The sequence below is a fragment of the Mchenga conophoros genome, linkage group LG7, assembly GCF_057382185.1.
Source record: "Mchenga conophoros isolate Kocher_MC1m ecotype Shallow Benthic linkage group LG7, M_conophoros_male_GT1.1, whole genome shotgun sequence".
NCBI classification, from domain to species: domain Eukaryota; kingdom Metazoa; phylum Chordata; class Actinopteri; order Cichliformes; family Cichlidae; genus Mchenga; species Mchenga conophoros.
Genome location: NC_140532.1, coordinates 28720065 through 28738724, shown reverse-complemented (window position 1 = coordinate 28738724; position 18660 = coordinate 28720065). Strand labels below are relative to the sequence as shown.

Genomic DNA, 18660 nt, shown 5'->3' with positions numbered 1-18660 from the left:
TGCGCTATGTGCTTCGAATAATATGTGTAGTTTTTGTTTTATACAGTTGTCAGTCAGGCATCTAACTATGAAACACTCCAAAAGACCCCATGCTTCTGAAAAAACGACGCAGGCTTAAGCCCAGTAAGCCACCCCCCCCACCCCGCTCCGCCGATGTTTGACTCCAAATCTCCCAACCACTATGTCGATCTGAGAAAGCAAGACCGAGACAGCGAGACCAAGACGTGACCAAGACAAGACCAAAGTCCGTCGAGACCAAGATCACGTAAAAGTGGTCTTGAGACATCCAACTGTACTAACCAGCCACACATGCTCGCCATGGCAGCCCAGAAGGACCGACGGTCTGAGCCCAGCGTCTTCGTCTGTGCTGGTTAAACGCACAGCTAACAGAACAGCTGCTCTATAGACATGAACAAGGACCTGCTAACTCAGGTAAATTCATCTGTTTCATCTGTTCTCCTAACGGTCATCCATTCAGGGTCCAGGTGTCCCCCACCTCTCCTCAGTGGACAGATCGCCAGAGGTGGGTTATCTATGGCTCGCCCCTGGTGCTGCACACAAACACATCCATCAAGCACATGTCCAATCACAGCAAAATGTCCACAGCAGGTCGCTCTGTCATGAGTGGATCATTTAAACAGACAAACTCATGCTTATGACTCTTTAAACTCTCACAGCTGATCACTGATCACTAACACCTGGATCCGCTTACTGTCTTTAATAATAGGGGACCTCCTGTCTCACACAGAGCCATCTGTACGACCTGAACACTGCAGCAGGATGCCCTCTCCACTGCTGCCACGTCACTAAGGTGGTCCAAGCAGGGCTTTGTGGGGTTTTCTTAAATATTACAGCGTGTGCAACACGTCAATCAGCAACACCTTCCTACTCCACTCAAGCACTCAAAGCACTCCATACAGCATGTTTCAGGAAGTCATGACCAGAGATGGGCAGTAACGCGTTAAAACGTGTTACTGTAATCTGATTACTTTTTTCAAGTAACGAGTAAAGTAAGGGATTACTATTGCAAAAACGGTAATTAGATTACCGTTACTTTCCCGTAGGAACGCTGCGTTACTGCGTTACTAAAACCGTCATTTTTTTGCGAGAATGTCTCATGACAGTGACGTAAGCGAGTGCGACGTTCGTGGCAACAGCTGTGTGCAGATCAACAATGGATCATATATCAAGTGCGGGAGAGAGTATGAGCGTGCAGCGTTTAAAGCGTGGAAGTACTGACCTTACTTTGAGTTTGATTCCATAAAAAGTGACAAAAACATTAGCGTCCGTTGTGCGTGGGAAGGAAACTTATTTTTACAGCGAAAAGAAAAAACCCTAAACTTCCAAGCAAGCACCGAGTGCGCTACGACGTAATGGGAAATTCACAGAGAAACTCGCGGATTCTTCAACTGACCGCTGCAGCACACCTGCAACAGGGTAAACCTCCGCCTACCCCACACCTGCTTTACAGGTGAAAATAGAGCAACAGGACCGCTAGTCTTTGATTTTATTTATGTTCTGCTGTGTTTTACTTGCATCTATTTGAAAGAGAGAGTGTAAACACAAAAAATATTTTATTTCATGTGCTGGAATGTGCAGAAAATAGGTTTAAATGTTAAACAAATTTCTTCCAGTCAGAGAATGTTGCATATAATTAAATTTTTGCTTGATGCATAAAGTTAAAAGATTAAAACTAATAAAACAAGTTTTAAAAGGGGACCTTTCCATTTGATTACATTTTGTATGATGGATTATGCAGAAAAAGTAGAATTGGGCTGAAAGATCTATCGCTTTATCACCTATTCAGGTTGTAAATCGTGTTTTTAAAAAGTAACTAAGTAACTAAGTAATTAAGTAATTAATTGCTTTTGAAAATAAGTAATCAGTAAAGTAACGGGATTACTTTTTGGGGGAAGTAATCTGTAATTAGTTACTGATTACTTTTTTCAAGTAACTTGACCAACACTGGTCATGACTCCCTCACAGGAGGAAGTAACCTCACTGAAGCTCACCTGCTGATCCCGAAAAGCACAAAATCTTCATTGCGCTTTTACATTCTTGTGTTTTTAAATAGTCCCAAACTCTAACATACAGAATATTTCCTGGTTTTAAGAACTCTGTCTGTGTGTGTGTGTGTGTGTGTGTGTGTGTGTGTGTGTGTGTGTGTGTGTGTGTGTGTGTGTGTGTGTCCAATGCATCCATCAGAGTATGAATGTGTGAATAGAAACAGCATAGAAAAAAGTGCTGGTGTGAATGAGGTGCTTTGAGTGTTCAGAGTAGAATAGTGTTAGAACCAGTCCATTTACTACTTACAGGCCCACACAGGCATGCACTGATTCATCCAAACATGTTGCGCTCTCTGGAAGCTGCTGTTTGCTGCAACTGACACAAACGCTCGCAGCGTGCAGACACACGCCGGCGTAGAGGTTCGTCTGAGTGCGCGCACACCTTCACTCTTACGCCTGTTAGCCCTCTCAGAGTGAGCCGTGACCGGCTTTGACTGTTCTCCATTTATGTTTTATTCACAGTTTGGTCACCTGGAAAGCGACAGCCAGGAACAAACAAACACTTTAGGAGAGCTTTGCAGTAACCACAGGCTTCACGCCGCGCCGACTGACGTGTCATGCCGACCAAACATTCATCAGGGAAGTGCATCTATACACAACTGCTGCCACCATGCAGCATCAGTGACATGTGACAAAATGTGGCAACAATTAGGGCAACGGCTGTCTTATTAAAGGCAGAAACACAAAAGAGTTCAGGTCTTTAGTCTCAGGGGTTCGCCATCATTTATAAAGCGCCAAATCACAACAACAGTCAGTTTTATACTGTAAGATAAAGACCCTACAGTTATACAACAAAGAAAACCCCAACAATCACATGACCCCCTATGAGCAAGTGCTTTGGCAACTGTAGGAAGAAAAAACTGCCTTTTAAGAGGAAGAAACCATCTGCTGCAAACCATTTCACAAAAACAGAGGGAGCATGTTACAGCATTACATCATGTTACACACCTGGACTCACCTGAAACTTTCATCAGCCAGTCACATGATGACTGGTTGACTGGTGATGTCACAAAGCCCCTGTTTTATGTACAGCCCATGACCTAAACATGTCCTCCTCTCCCCACATGTTAATTGGTATTTCTTTATTTCCTTGGTTCCTTTACTTGTCTGCACTCTGTTTCCTCTCCTCGTGTCCTTTTCTAGCTTCCTTATCTCTTCTTTTTTTCTCCCTCTGGTTTCCTTTTCTCGTTTGCTCTCTTTGTTTGCTCTGCTCCTTCCATGTAAAGGAGACATGCAGACAAATAAGTGACATGACAGAGGCTCTTTCCATCTTTTATATACAATGTGTGTCTTCCTGAGGACATGATCATAAATGAATGGATAAATTAATTAATGAAATGTCAGAGCAGTTTTTACTGATGATTTTTCCTTCAACCTGAAACGCATGCTTTTAGTTTCTGTTTTCAATGAGCTGTGAAACTGCAGGCTGACCCCACAGTGCCCCCTGCTGGCACCGTGGGTGGGGTCTCTTCAGGCAGCATGAAGCCCGTGTGAGGTGATAGTGACTGGACGTGGTTATGGCAGCAGTGATGCAAGCGTGCGACTCCTCAGAGTGAGCTCTGATGGTTGGCGAGCGTTCGTGCAGCATGTGAGGCTCACAGACTGAGAAGTGGAGAAGTAACAGGGAGCTCGGCGCCTCCATCATCTCCACTCCCCTCTGGCGGTCCTCCTGTGAGCCTCCAGTAGAAAAGGGCTGTTTGTTGTGACAGCCTCTGAAATTCGTTTGTACTTCCTGTCACACTCTGCTGCCGCCTTCACCTCATCAATTTCTTGAAGCATCTGCACGTGACAGGAAGTCCAAGTGCACAAACAGCGGACCAGGTCCTTGGGGACGAGCTGTAAAAGAGACCTCGTTAGCAGAACAAACCTACAGGATGGAGGCAAGCGAGGAGCAGAGGGAGGCCAGCATCGCGTCCAGGACCCCTTGATGAATGACTCTCGCCTCATTTCTTCCTTTCCTATTCTTGCTTCCTATCCTCTCTAAACTTTCTCTCATCTCCTTCATTTACCTCTACTTTTCTTTCCTTTCCTTGTCTTCTTTCCTCTTCTAGTTTCTTTTTCTTTCCTTTACGTGTTTAACTCTTTACTCTTTTGTTCCTCTCCTCCTTTCCTATCTGTCACGGCTGCCGGCGTGAGCCGTGTGGTGTAGGAGGAAAAGGACCCAAAATGCAGGCAGTTGACTGGTGATGAGAATGAAGTTTTATTTGCAGAAGTGGAGCGACTGAACAGGTAGTGAGACAAGACGAATGACTGAAAAAACCTAGACTGGGAAAACTAAATAACAAACCTAAGCATGAAACGGGGAGCGGAGACTGCAGAGAGACGTAGTTACACCGAGAAACACAGACGATCCGACGATGAACAGAAGCCAACACACACTATAAATACACACTAGGTAATGAGGAGATGACATGCAGGGGTGGACACAGCTGACACTAATGGACATGATGAGAGGCAGACCTACAAAGTAAAACCGGAAACACCCAGACTGTTTTGCAACAAAAACACAGGGACCTGAACGGAGCACAGAGGGGAGACACAGGTAGGGATAATAAACACGACAACCAACCCAAAGAATTAATACAGAATCAGAATAAACACCAAACACAAGATGAACCCAAAAAGAAACACAAAACACTGGGTCAACGACCCAGGATCACGACACTATCCTTGTATCTTTCTTCTCCTTATGTCCTAGCCTGGTTTCCTTTGCTTAAATCATTCCCACCTGTGGACATCTCTGTACACCTCCTCCATCTAAAGCACAGTACACAGTGCAACAGTTACACCATTTACACACCCACTGTGGAGAAAATAACAAAGTTTACTGAAATATATTTAATCTCTGAAATATTCTGTATATTTGTAATTGAGCTGTTTCTATATATTAGAATTGTTTCTTATATTTTGTAAACTTTGTAATATTATGTATTATTTTATTCAGTTCAGTCTGTTACTGTTCTTATTGTCGAAGCGACTCCAACCACATAATTAATATAGTATTCTGATTCTGATGTTTTCCCCATCCTTGCGTCCTGTTCGCTCAGTTCCTCTCCTCCATTCCCCTCCTTGTTCCCTTGCCTCATCTCCTTTTGTTGATTTCTTTCTTCTCCTTGTCTGTGAAGGTTCTCAGTCAACCAGGTCATCGTAGTCAAAGGAGCTTGCAAAGAAAAGCGTCTGGACTTCTTTAAGTTACTTGAAAAAAAGTCCAGATGCTTTTCTTTGCAAGCTCCTTTGACTTTCTTCTCCTTGTTTCCCATCTTCAGATTCAGAGGAATGCTCAGTTATCAGCTGTGTACACGGCAGAAAGACTTTCACTTTCAATTTTGTTTAAAATCACATCGCTGCATACTGTCCACCTAACAATCAAAGAGGCCCCGCCTCTAAGGTCTCAAACGTTAGTCCAGTTTAAACAGGTGACTTATAAAAACATTGTCCCCCTAAAGGTGTTATAAAGGAGGACATCTACAAATTATCCATAAAGACCAAACAGTTTTTGTATCAGGCTGGAAACATTTTTATTTCTGATTTTAACATGGGAGTCTATGGGGACTGACTCATTGCTGCCTCTGCTGGACGTCAGAGGAACTGCCTCGTTGAAGGACACCCACCATCTCTGGCTGGGGATTTAGGTTTTTTTTTAAAGCCAGTTGATAATGGACATGTATAAATTGCTTCACAGCAGACCCTCTGGTATAATCTCAGTTTCTCTTTCTCTTCTTGTCCCCTCTTTCTTCCTCTGATAGTTTGCTTCCATTTCCTGTTTCCTGTCCTTGTTTTCTGTCCTTGCTCCCGGCCCTCAGCGGGTCTCCTTTATATTCCACACATCACCTGCTCACAGAGCTCTTTGACAGCTTCTGACAATCCTGCTCATAGAAATGCTGCACTTGGTCCCTTGTGGTTCACGCTAAGGCCAAGCATCACCCACATTCCCCTGCTGGATCTCTCTCTCACAGACACACAGGAAATGCAAAAATCCTACAGACCTGTGGGGAAAGACAGTGAGATCACTCCGTGAATAGAGAATAAGGAAATTTGAGCAGGATGGAGAATTTAGGCTTCATTTCGACCTTCCCACTGTTATTACAGACAGTGAAATATCTACAGACCCACAGCTCTACTTTTTCTGCCTCACTGATATTCTTTTAAACAGCTGAGCAGATGCACTGGCATATCTCAGGGTCCTTTCAAAAAACCCTTAATGTAAGCTTAGTAAATGCAGTGTTGCAGGTTAGTAAATGCAGTGAGTGTGTATGTTTTTCTGTTGCTGCATGCAGATAGGTGACAAATGACCAAACCATACAGAGTAACAGAGGAAGGAGAAAGTAAACTGGCACTGATGCACAAGCACCTGCGGTTCCTCTTACAACCACCAGGGGCTCCAGCATTGAGTCGGTCCCCGATAGAGTCACATGTTAAATGTCCAACTTTACAGCAGAAATAAACATAAAAAAATTTTTAAAAAACCTTTAGAGTATTGTTCAGTTCCCTTAGTGCCTTCAGCATCTTCTATCCATTAGTTTTCATAAATGATGTTTTCACAGCATGCAGATGACATAAATTATTACTGCGTCTGTCACAGGACTTCAGAAATAATTCAGCTTCTGAGACCAGCAGTGGGAACAGTGGAGTGATACTGATGATAGCTGTCAGTTTGGATGTATGTGCAGCTGTAATCTATCAGTGAGGAAAAACAGAGACGCCTCACAGTGTGCCAGAACATCATCAGGACTGATTCAGGTGTCTCTGAAAGGATAGGCTGGCTGTGCTCTTTGCTTCATATTAAGGTTGAATCTGGAGGTTGGACCTGACACATATCAAAGGTCAGTGCTTCCTATATATGAAGACAACATGGCAGTACCAAACAAATGCAGTTTCATCCTCAGTTTTCCTCTGTGACCCGGAGCTGAATACTTATTAGACTAGACCCATGCTAGCCCAGCGAACATCTGGATGGGCTGGTGTTTTTTTGTCAACGTGTAGCCATCTCCAGAAATCAACACACTCGGCTAACAAGTGAAATCTTCCAGGTTTGATCCTGGGAGGAGACACACACGACTTAGGTTGGTTGCCCCTGTGACCACATTTTTGACACCAGGAACATGAAAAACACATTGTTGTACAGAACAAGTATTTTCATAGGAGTTACGGTCTTGGATTTAGTCAGCAGTTTTTAAACAGGTGCACTGAGGCAAATTGGCGCATTTGTCAAATCTGAGCAATTGGAGTCAGTTGATGACTTTTAGAATCATCTTTTGTGACAGGATGATTAGAACTGAAACTTTACATGTCTAGTGGATTCTCCCACATTTCAACTCATCTAGCCTAATTTCATGTCCCTATTTTTAATCTGTATAGTTTATCTCCCCACTATCACACAGTTAGTCTCAAAATAAAACTCAAAAAAAAATCAAACAGTTAAAGATTAAAAACTATTTTACCTGCTCATTTGATGCCAGTTCCCCTCTTTCTCTTTATGCCACTTACTCACTGATACTGTAGCACACACACAAACACTCACACACACAGCAAATATTCAGATTTTTCATTTGAGATTCTTGAGTTTAGATATTTAAAATACTTAATTCCACTCTTCAAGTGATATAAAGAATATGAGCTTTCAATATCCATTCAGATTTTTTTGCTGATTCTAAATTTTCTTTTGTCATTAGTCAATTTTTTCTAATGTATATTTAAAGATGTTCAGCTACTATCCAACTTTGAAATTTCTTCTGCTGTGTGAACTTTAACTTTCAACAGTTCTTCACTTTGTCTTTCAGGTGAATGATTCGGCGTATTTAATATACACACCAGTGTACAAAATTAAACAATTATAAAAATTCAACTCAAACCATTCAGCTGTTAGCATTCACATTACATTTTCTTCAGGAAATGTATTCTTTAGTTTCATACAGGGAGTGCAGAATTATTAGGCAAGTTGTATTTTTGAGGAATAATTTTATTATTGAACAACAACCATGTTCTCAATGAACCCAAAAAACTCATTAATATCAAAGCTGAATGTTTTTGGAAGTAGTTTTTAGTTTGTTTTTAGTTTTAGCTATTTTAGGGGGATATCTGTGTGTGCAGGTGACTATTACTGTGCATAATTATTAGGCAACTTAACAAAAAAACAAATATATACCCATTTAAATTATTTATTTTTACCAGTGAAACCAATATAACATCTCCACATTCATAAATATACATTTCTGACATTCAAAAACAAAACAAAAACAAATCAGCGACCAATATAGCCACCTTTCTTTGCAAGGACACTCAAAAGCCTGCCATCCATGGATTCTGTCAGTGGTTTGATCTGTTCACCATCAACATTGCGTGCAGCAGCAACCACAGCCTCCCAGACACTGTTCAGAGAGGTGTACTGTTTTCCCTCCTTGTAAATCTCACATTTGATGATGGACCACAGGTTCTCAATGGGGTTCAGATCAGGTGTCATTAGTTTTTCTTCTTTTATACCCTTTCTTGCCAGCCACGCTGTGGAGTACTTGGACGCGTGTGATGGAGCATTGTCCTGCATGGAAATCATGTTTCTCTTGAAGGATGCAGACTTCTTCCTGTACCACTGCTTGAAGAAGGTGTCTTCCAGAAACTGGCAGTAGGACTGGGAGTTGAGCTTGACTCCATCCTCGACCTGAAAAGGCCCCACAAGCTCATCTTTGATGATACCAGCCCAAACCAGTACTCCACCTCCACCTTGCTGGCGACTGAGTCGGACTGGAGCTCTCTGCCCTTTACCAATCCAGCCACGGGCCCATCCATCTGGCCCATCAAGACTCACTCTCATTTCATCAGTCCATAAAACCTTAGAAAAACCAGTCTTGAGATATTTCTTGGCCCAGTCTTGACGTTTCAGCTTGTGTGTCTTGTTCAGTGGTGGTCGTCTTTCAGCCTTTCTTACCTTGGCCATGTCTCTGAGTATTGCACACCTTGTGCTTTTGGGCACTCCAGTGATGTTGCAGCTCTGAAATATGGCCAAACTGGTGGCAAGTGGCATCTTGGCAGCTGCACGCTTGACTTTTCTCAGTTCATGGGCAGTTATTTTGCGCCTTGGTTTTTCCACACGCTTCTTGCGACCCTGTTGACTATTTTGAATGAAACGCTTGATTGTTCGATGATCACGCTTCAGAAGCTTTGCAATTTTGAGACTGCTGCATCCCTCTGCAAGATATCTCACTATTTTTGACTTTTCTGAGCCTGTCAAGTCCTTCTTTTGACCCATTTTGCCAAAGGAAAGGACGTTGCCTAATAATTATGCACACCTGATATAGGGTGTTGATGTCATTAGACCACACCCCTTCTCATTACAGAGATGCACATCACCTAATATGCTTAATTGGTAGTAGGCTTTCGAGCCTATACAGCTTGGAGTAGGACAACACGCATGAAGAGGATGATGTGGACAAAATACTCATTTGCCTAATAATTCTGCACTCCCTGTAGTGTAATCTTCACATGCTTTATCCAAAGCACATTATCTGTTGATTCCCTCGCTAATTATATTCACAGTATTCCCTCTGCGTCTTTAGGGATTCGCTAGCTTAGGTTAGCTTAGCTCATAGTTAACTCACTAGCAGCATGGCCTCTTCACCTGTCCCTCTTGCACTTTCCTGCTCATTGTGACAGGTGTTAAGTTAACCCTCTGCCTCCTTTAGCAGCAATGGTGCTTGTAATAAATTTAGCCTATTTGCAGCTCTGGAGGCTGGGATAACTGAATTGGAGAGTCTGCTTCACACCCTCGAAAAACCCGTAGCTAGCCATACCCCTGTACATCCCAGTACATTACCTACCCATTCATCTGTCTCCAAGTGTTTTTCACCACTTTCACCACATCCGCAGGGTATCAAACTCCATAGTCAATTGTCTTCCAGGAGCCAGAGCAGGCAAAATTGAGGGAAATTTAAAACTTTGGAAAATTGTAAAAATTGATCAACAAACAAATGTGCTCTGCCTTATTGAAACAAGGTTACAGCAGCAACACGATACTGATTCGTTTAAACTACTGTCAGAATCCTCAAAGCACAGGCAGAGGAGCGGGTGTGGCAGCAATCTTCCACTCCAGTTTATTAATCAACCAGAGACCAAGACAGACTTTTAATTCATTTGAAAGCCTGATGCTTAGCCTTGTCCACCCTAGCTGGAAATTTAAAAAAACAGTCTTATTTGTTATCATCTATCAGTCAGCTGGGCCTTACACAGAGTTTCTGTCTGATTTCTCAGACCTTTTATATGATTTAGTGCTCAACTCTGATGAAATAATTATTATGGGTGATTTTAACATCCATGTAGATGCTAAAAATGACAGCCTCAACACGGCATTTAATCTGTTATTAGACTCAATTGGCTTCTCTCAAAATGTAAAGAACCCACCCACCACTTTAATCTAGATCTTGCTTTAACATATGACATAGAAACTGAACATGTAACAGCGTTTCCTGAAAACTCTCTCTTGTCTGATTATTTCCTAATAACATTTAAATTTACAATAATGGATTCCGCAGCAGTGGGGAGTAGATTTCATCACAGTAGATGTCTTCCTGAAAGTGCTGCTCGTTATTGTTTGTTACAGGCCCGTGTCCTCGGGTACCAAATGCAAACGAGAGTTCGTTAGCTGAACAAACTGACAGGAAAGAGGCGAGTGAGGAGCAGAGGGAGGCGGGTCGAGCAGTGTAATATCAAAGATCCCTCAATGAATCAGGACAAGCTCTCTCTTCTCCTGTCCTGATTTTATTCCTATCTTCTTTCTCCTTCACCTTATTTCCTTTTCTTTTCTCCTTTCCTATATTTGACTTCTTTCCCCTCCTCATTTGTTACCCTGATTTCTTTTGCTTATTCCTTTTCTATCCTGGCTTCCTTTGTACTACTACCACCATTTCTTTTTTCTTTCCAGTACTTCTTTCTATTCTCATGTTTTTCCTCTGTTCCTCGCCTTGTTTCTTTTCCTTATTTCTTGAAGGCTACTTGTTTGCTTTCCTAGGTTCCAGTGCTCCATTCCTATCCTTGTTCACTCATCTCATGTACTCATTTCATTTTTTGTTCTTTCCTCTCTTTGTTTCCTGTCTTCTTATTCATATTCTCATTTATTAGCTGTATGTCAGCACAGATAGATTTATAGTCCCAAATCACCTGAATGCACTTTATACTGTAAGAAGCTGTCATGTAGCTGTTTGCAACCATGCTCTAACCCAGGGGTAGGCAACTCCAGGCCTCGAGTGCCGGTGTCCTGGAGGTTTTAGATGTGTCCAAACAAATCAGCTCTGTAGTTAAGGGATCTTTTTATCATTTACGGATTTTAGCCAAAGTCAAGTCTTACCTTTGCAGGAACGATCTAGAAAGAGTGGTCCATGCTTTTATTACTTCACGGCTGGACTACTGTAATTCCCTCTATGCTGGCCTAGATCGTTCCTGTCTACATCGCCTTCAACTGGTGCAGAACGCTGCCGCTTGCCTGTTGACCGGTTCAAAAAAAAGAGACCACATCACTCCGGTTCTCTGCTCTCTCCACTGGCTCCCAGTTGCTTTTAGGATTGATTTTAAAATCTTACTGCTGGCTTTTAAGGTTTTAAATGGCACTGCACCTTCTTACCTGTCAGAACTCCTTAGTACGTATCGCCCCAGGAGATCTTTGAGGTCAGCCGATCTGATGCTTTTAGATGTTCCCAGGTATAAATTAAAGACAAAGGGAGAGAGGGCGTTTGCTGTGGCTGCACCCAGACTGTGGAACAGTTTACCTCCTCACGTCAGATTCTCCAAAAGCCTAGAAACTTTTAAAACTGCTCTTAAAACTCACCTCTTTTCATTGGCTTTTAGAAAGGTTTAATTTATTTGTTTATTTATTTTTTATTTGATCAGCGAGGTGTTTTACGAAATTGTGTTCTATTGTATTTTTATCTGTATTTACTGTACAGCACTTTGGTCAGCCTTGGTTGTTTTTAAATGTGCTCTATAAATAAACTTGACTTGACTTGACTTGATCCATCACAGCTGATTTAAAGGGCTAAATGACTCCTCAGCATTTCTTGAAGTTCTCCAGCAGAGGCCTGGTAATGAACTAATCATTTGATTCAGGTGTGTTAACCCAGGGTGCGATCTAAAACCTGCAGGACACCGGCACTCGAGGCCTGGAGTTGCCTACCCCTACTCTAACCACATTAGAAAGAAACACGTATGTAATTCATCCATTAAATAATAAATACCTGATTGATATTTCTCGCACTGTAAGAGACAGTCTAACTGGACCTGGATTCTACATGAAAACATCAACATCTACACTTCGACCAGATATGAAAGAATCGTAACTGTGCAACAGACGTCAGTTTGTTCATGTAAAAGTTCCACTGGGGTCAGTGCTAGGACCAATTCTGCTTCTCTTTGGCAGTTCATTAGAAGACATAGCATACACTTTCACTGCTATGCAGATGACACACAAATTTCTCTATCTATGAGGCCAGATAGCACACACCAATCAGTTAAAGTGCAGGAATTTCTCAAAGGCATAAAGACCTGGATGGCCTCTAATTTTCTGCTTCTAAATTCAGATAAAACTGAGGTTATTGTACTCGGCCCTGGAAATCTTAGAAATATGGTATCTAACCAGATTCTTACTCTGGATGGCATTACCAGTAACAATGTAAGGAATCTTGGAGTCATTTCTGTCCTTCAATGAACATATTAAAAAAAATATAGGACTGCATTCTTCCATTTGACACTGAATCCTCCTTAAGCTAAGATGCAATAAGCTAAGGTCGCTCCTAAACTCTAAATTATTGACAGCTGTGGGAAAAGCCAAATTTCCTGATCGATTTTCACCCTCACCTCCTTTTTATCCTGTGAAAAGGACAAAAGAACAGAAATAAAGAAGTGACTGTCAAGCTTTTAACCAACATCATAACAAGCCACAGAAGATTAAAGTTTGGGAACAGCTGCTCCTGATATGAAGCTGCCAGTAAACACTAAAAGTACTTCTTATTCTAAATGAGCCATTCCAGTCGCATTAATCTCAGTTAAGATAGTCTGTAGCAGCACATCATGATGAGTTATTTAAACTCATCAAATATGCCGTAAACCATAAATGCTCTGCAGCATTTTCCTCTGAAATCAAGTGATGGAGCAGAAAAGTAGTCTGAAATGTTTTTTTTGTTCTGTTCTGTAATCTCAGACCGATATCTGATGTGAAGTGCTGTTTTTAAAATCCCGACACTTCACCGTGAGGGGGGATTCCTCTGAAGTGCCTGGCCTTGAGTGCAGGTTAATAACTTACACACACTCCCACTTCAGATCATCAGCCTAATGCATAGTGAAGAAAAACACGGCATTCTGGTTAAACGTATGGACTCTGACAGGAGGTGCGGTAGGATTTGTTCCCATGGAAACGCTCTGAAAGCTTCGTGACAACTACTGACGTCATCTGAGCTGTTTCTACTCTTTGAGGTGTCCCTTTTTTTATTCTTTAATCTTCATTGGGTTCAAATCCCATTTATCCAAGCTGAACAGCAACAGGGTTGCAGCAGAGTGGAAGCAGTGGAGCACTGCAGCAACCTGCAGGTCTGAAAACAGTTTGCATTATTAAGGGTGTGGCCTCTCAGACTGATAGGTGGATGATGACACAGATGGTTGCAGCTGCTAGTTTCACCTGAACTGGGCCTCTGGACCATGTTTGTCCTGTTGGAGCCTTTTGGAGCATTTTTAATGACTTCATGTGACCAATAACATGGCTGCTACGAGGTTACTGTACTAACAGACTGTTGAAAATGCTAATGCTGAAGCTTCAGACTGCGACATCAGTGAAACTCATGGTGGCAGGTCTGTGATTATCATACTTTTCATGTTTCAAGTCTGGCAGAAATTCTGCAGCGGTCGAGTTCTTCAGGCTCTTTATTCTCTGCAGTGAGCACTTTTCACATTTCACAGATGTGGCGAGCTTTTAACTTGTGAAACAATTACCAACTCTTATAAGATTGTTGGAATAATAAAAAATACCTGCTCTTTCCTGTTACATCCTTAAACTGACAGAGGAGTGAAGGAGTGACAGACAGATGCCATACACTGATTGGACCACATTATGCTGCTATTACTGCAGCTCAACAATCATGAGCAGAAGATCAGCCAGTAAACTCTGTTTACTACTCTGTGTGTGCGTGTGTGCGTGTGTGTGTGTGCGTGTGTGTGTGTGTGTGTGTATGTGAGAGAGAGAGAGAGAGAGAGAGAGAGAGCATGCACAGGTATTTTCATTTCACATCGTTATTTCAATTATACGTGTGTGTGTGTGGTGGGGAATACACAGTGACAGCTCATGAATAATTCCCCCCCGTGCAGGAAGCGTGTGTTTATCTACCCTTTAGACTGCTTATTGACACAAACACACACACACACACACAGAAATACATCAGAATAAACACGCTGAGGCGGCCGGGTGGGAGTGCAGACATTTATCAGACGGGCTAACAAAGAGAAGTCAGAGTGATGCTCCTGAAGATTAACAGGGTGGTTTCACTGCAGTCAGTGTCAGTTTACTGCCTGATGCATTCACTGACATCCTGTTCACAATGAAGTTTGAATCCACTTTCCTCTTTGAGGCTGCGTTTCTGTTCAGAAAAAAAAATTCTTTGTTTGTGCATCTGCGACAAGCTCAGATTGAACAACAGAGGCCTCGCAGGTGACGGGGGTCAAGTACGCGAGCACGGACTCGTGATTTGTACAACTGGAACACCAGCGTACTTGATGATGTCACAGGTCCGGAGTTTTTACTTCCGTCCCCTCTTAATTTAACTGTGAGTAATATGTTATGAAGCTTAACTTTAATCACAGGCAAACCGATTTACTCAGGAACAAATAAAACACTGAAATAAACCAAACATTAACATTTAGAAGTGATCTAAGTTACTTATATATCATGTTTAACCTCAGTAGTGAAATCTTTATTAATAAAAATAGTGTACATGTACATACATGTACATACCTTAATAAAAACAAGCAGGTGAGATGTTAGAACGCTTTTTATTTTTATTTTAGTGGACACTCAATACAATAGACAGCTGCTGGGGTTTGGGGTTTGTTTAACCTGAGTAGCGAAAAGACCGCGGGGGGGTTGAAAACGATGTGCCGAGAGTCCGCTGTTCTCGCCGGCTCTAATGATCCTCGACCTCGCTGTCTGCTATGGAGCTGGCGGGTCACAGACGTCTCCAAAAACGTCGGAGCGCGTTTGGAAATATATGATATCTTGATAAATCGAGCAGATATTTGAAGTTTACACAGCTACATTCTCGCTTGAAAATAACTTAAAAGTTTATTTTGTGACCCAGAAAGAGTAATATTTAAAAGTTTTTAGCCGCGCTCCTCCATCATTGCCGCGTTTGGGTTTTGGACGAAATGCATTCTGGGATATTTAGCTGTACCAAGTCCACACAAGTTACCACTGATGCATGCTCGATAAAACGGGCGGAGCGAGAACACATCCGGGACTTTTTCGCGTTCTCGGCTTGATGCGTACTTTGAATTGGAACAGTACTTGGTCTCCGACTGATGACGTATCACGAGTACACAAGAACGCAAGTACGCACAAGTACGCATATTGAGAAAGGCCCCGCCTCTCCAGTCCCACCGTCCCACTGTGACATCACCATGTGAATACTCTGTTCACCCCTCCCCCCTTACACATGCTGTGTGGCCCAAACAGGGTTTAGTTACATGAAAGTAGCAAAGTGTGCTTTAACATATAACAGCCAGCCTTACCCAGCACTCACATCTCCAAAACACTGATGTCCAGAAACCGGTGGGTGGGTGATTGAGCGGATCATGCTTTGGATATAAAGCCTATAAAACAGAGAAGAAACTGTCTTTCCTATTAGTGATTTTTATTTAGTGATTTTGTTGACATCAATAATCATCATGGATTCATTTTTAAATCAGTCATTGGTTTATTTCTGTTATTACTGTTGTTGTGTAAAGTGCCAGAGATTCCTGTTTGATCCCAGGAGGAGACAATGATCTCAAGTGGTGTAAATCGAATACACACCCCTGCCGTGGGGATCTCTAGTGAATAACAGAGCGGCCGAAAGCAGCTTTTTGTCTCGCGGCTGAAGAAGTGTCATGAAAAGTCATTTGTATCTGATCTGCAAACATCCTTTGTTGTGTTTTTTGTGTTAAAGTTTCCATAAACTGCTGCGGTCAGTAAAACACTCAGCCGAGGGCACCACGAAGCACAGAGATGCTCTGAGGAGACGCCCGACCCTCCAACACCGCCGCCACACACACACTGACACACACACGTACAGACACACACACGTACAGACACACATACACACACACACAGTGACAGGGTGGCAGGGTTACCAGTCACTGTGAGCAATCAGAGCAGTGTGCAGAGACAGAGATGCCACATACCTGCCACCATCCATCAACATCACAGCCTCACACTTGTCCATTTAAATTCATGTCAACAGCAGAAGAGAAGAGAAGAGAAGAGAAGAGAAGAGAAGAGAAGAGAAGAGGAGAGTCAAACTGAAACCATGAAGCACTTTAATAAAAATGTGGTAATTTAAACAGGAACTCTTGTAGCAAAATCTGATATTGTAGTGGAAAAATAATAAACCCAGTTTTGTTAAAAGCACCAGGATTACAAGCAGGCCTCATTCTGTGCTGGAAATCACTGCAGGTGCTCAGAAATGCTTTTGAAAACCATCGCAGCTCATTACTGCATCCACACAGGAAGTTCAAACCCCACCATGCAAAGAACAAACAGACCCCCAGAAACGCTGCCCCCTTTCTCTGAGGTCATGTCAGATGAGGCTGAGTGGAGACCGTCCCACACTCTTCAGGCTAAATAGAGAAGAAACTATCCTGCCTGGTGTAAGCACACAGGTCAAAACGCTCTGTTAGTACAGTAACCTCACAGCAGCCATAGTGCTGGTCACATGACGTCATTTAAAAGATGCTCCAAAACGCTCCAGAGGTCCAGTTCAGGTGAAGCTAGCAGACAGCTAGCAGCAACAGCTGCCTGTGTCAGCATCCACCTGTCAGTCACAGAAGGCACGCCCCTAATGATGCAACCTCTAAGCATTAATGCAATTTAAACAGGTGAGTTATAAAAACATCCTCCCTCCATAGCACTGTTATGAAGGAGGAAACATTAGTTTGACAAAGAAGAATATAATTCATAAGTAAATAACAAGGAGAGGATTTCCCGTCTGTCTGCGGCACTGGGAGGTGTCAGCTTAGTCCCACGGGGAGCTGCATGTAAATAAGCCTGAGTCTTTGGGCTGACATTTTAACAGGCCGGCTTCCTTCCAAAGAGACATGCAAATAACTGCAGGCAGAGACACAAAATATCATCTCTGTCAGCGCTGCATTTATCTCTCTGTGAAAATACAGAGCACACGTTAAACGGCAGGGAGTCAGTGCCCATAGACTACATTTTAAATCTTTACAGCAGAAATAAACATGTTTACAGCCTGATAAACAAACTGTTTGGTCTCTGTGGATAATTTAAACCTTCATAACACCTGTAGGAGGATATAACTTTTTTTATGACTTACTTGTTAAAAGTGCATTGAAGTATAAGTACTTTAACTGTGGTAAAATATCTGGATATTTGATATGGTTCAGAGTCAGATAAAAATACTAAAGACACTTTTGAGTTTCACACAGAGAAACAAAAGTGTTGTGGATCAGTGAGCCCCAGACCTGCTGTATGTATTAGTGGATGATCCGATATCATCGTGTTGGTGTTGTTCCCAGATCATCATGAAAATGTTGTTCCAGGTTCAACATTGCAAGTGACCAATCACATTGTTCTGACGTTATTCTTTTGCGCGCCAAGCCATTTGTGCATTTATGAAATTCCAATGTTGCAAGGACAATATCAGTTCGTTTATTAAAGGGTTATGGTTAGGGTTAGGGTCAGGGTCCGTTGATCGGCGGACAGAAGCAATTTCTCGCAGCTTAAGTACAGTTTTTTGTTTTAAGGCGGTTTTTCCCGGAGTCGCAAAAGTATGACGTCACAACATTCTGATTGGTCACTTGTTGATCCTGGAACAACATCTAGTATGATGATCTGGGAACAACATCAACACGAGGATATCAGATCGTGCAGTTTCTCCAGCCTCTGCCCTCCCACCCCCCACCCCCCGCCTGGACTTCCTCCTCCTCTAGCCCTCAGTTTGATTATTCTGTTAAATCAAAGCATGTGAAGTAACAGAAGATAACAGCGAGTTCCTTTCATCAGAACAAAGCTGGTTTGTGCCTGGAGGATGGGAAACTGAAGATATGCAGCGGTCATGCAAAGGCACGTGTGAGTCTGCATAAAGAAAAAACCCTACCCTCTAACCCTCTGCTCAGGCTGTCCTCCTGGACATCTGCAGACCTGCAGGGCCACAAACACGCCTACAAACACGCAAGCTGATTTTAAATTCCCAAACTTCTAAAGATATGATTATTTCTCACTGATTTGGTGGTAAACATATAAAACAAGGAGATGGAGCAGAGCAGCAGGAAACTTCAGGTGAAAAAAAAAAGACAAAGATGTTTTTATAAAAGCCTTAAAGCCACTCACAGGAACTAACGCAGGAACAATGGT

At 42.4% G+C, this 18660-nt stretch overlaps 1 pseudogene; it reads left to right on the top strand.

Annotated features, from left to right (window-relative positions):
* Positions 1–408: 408 nt before the first annotated feature.
* LOC146570335 (uncharacterized) lies at positions 409–10760 on the top strand (annotated as a pseudogene).
* The last annotated feature ends 7900 nt before the right edge of the window (positions 10761–18660 follow it).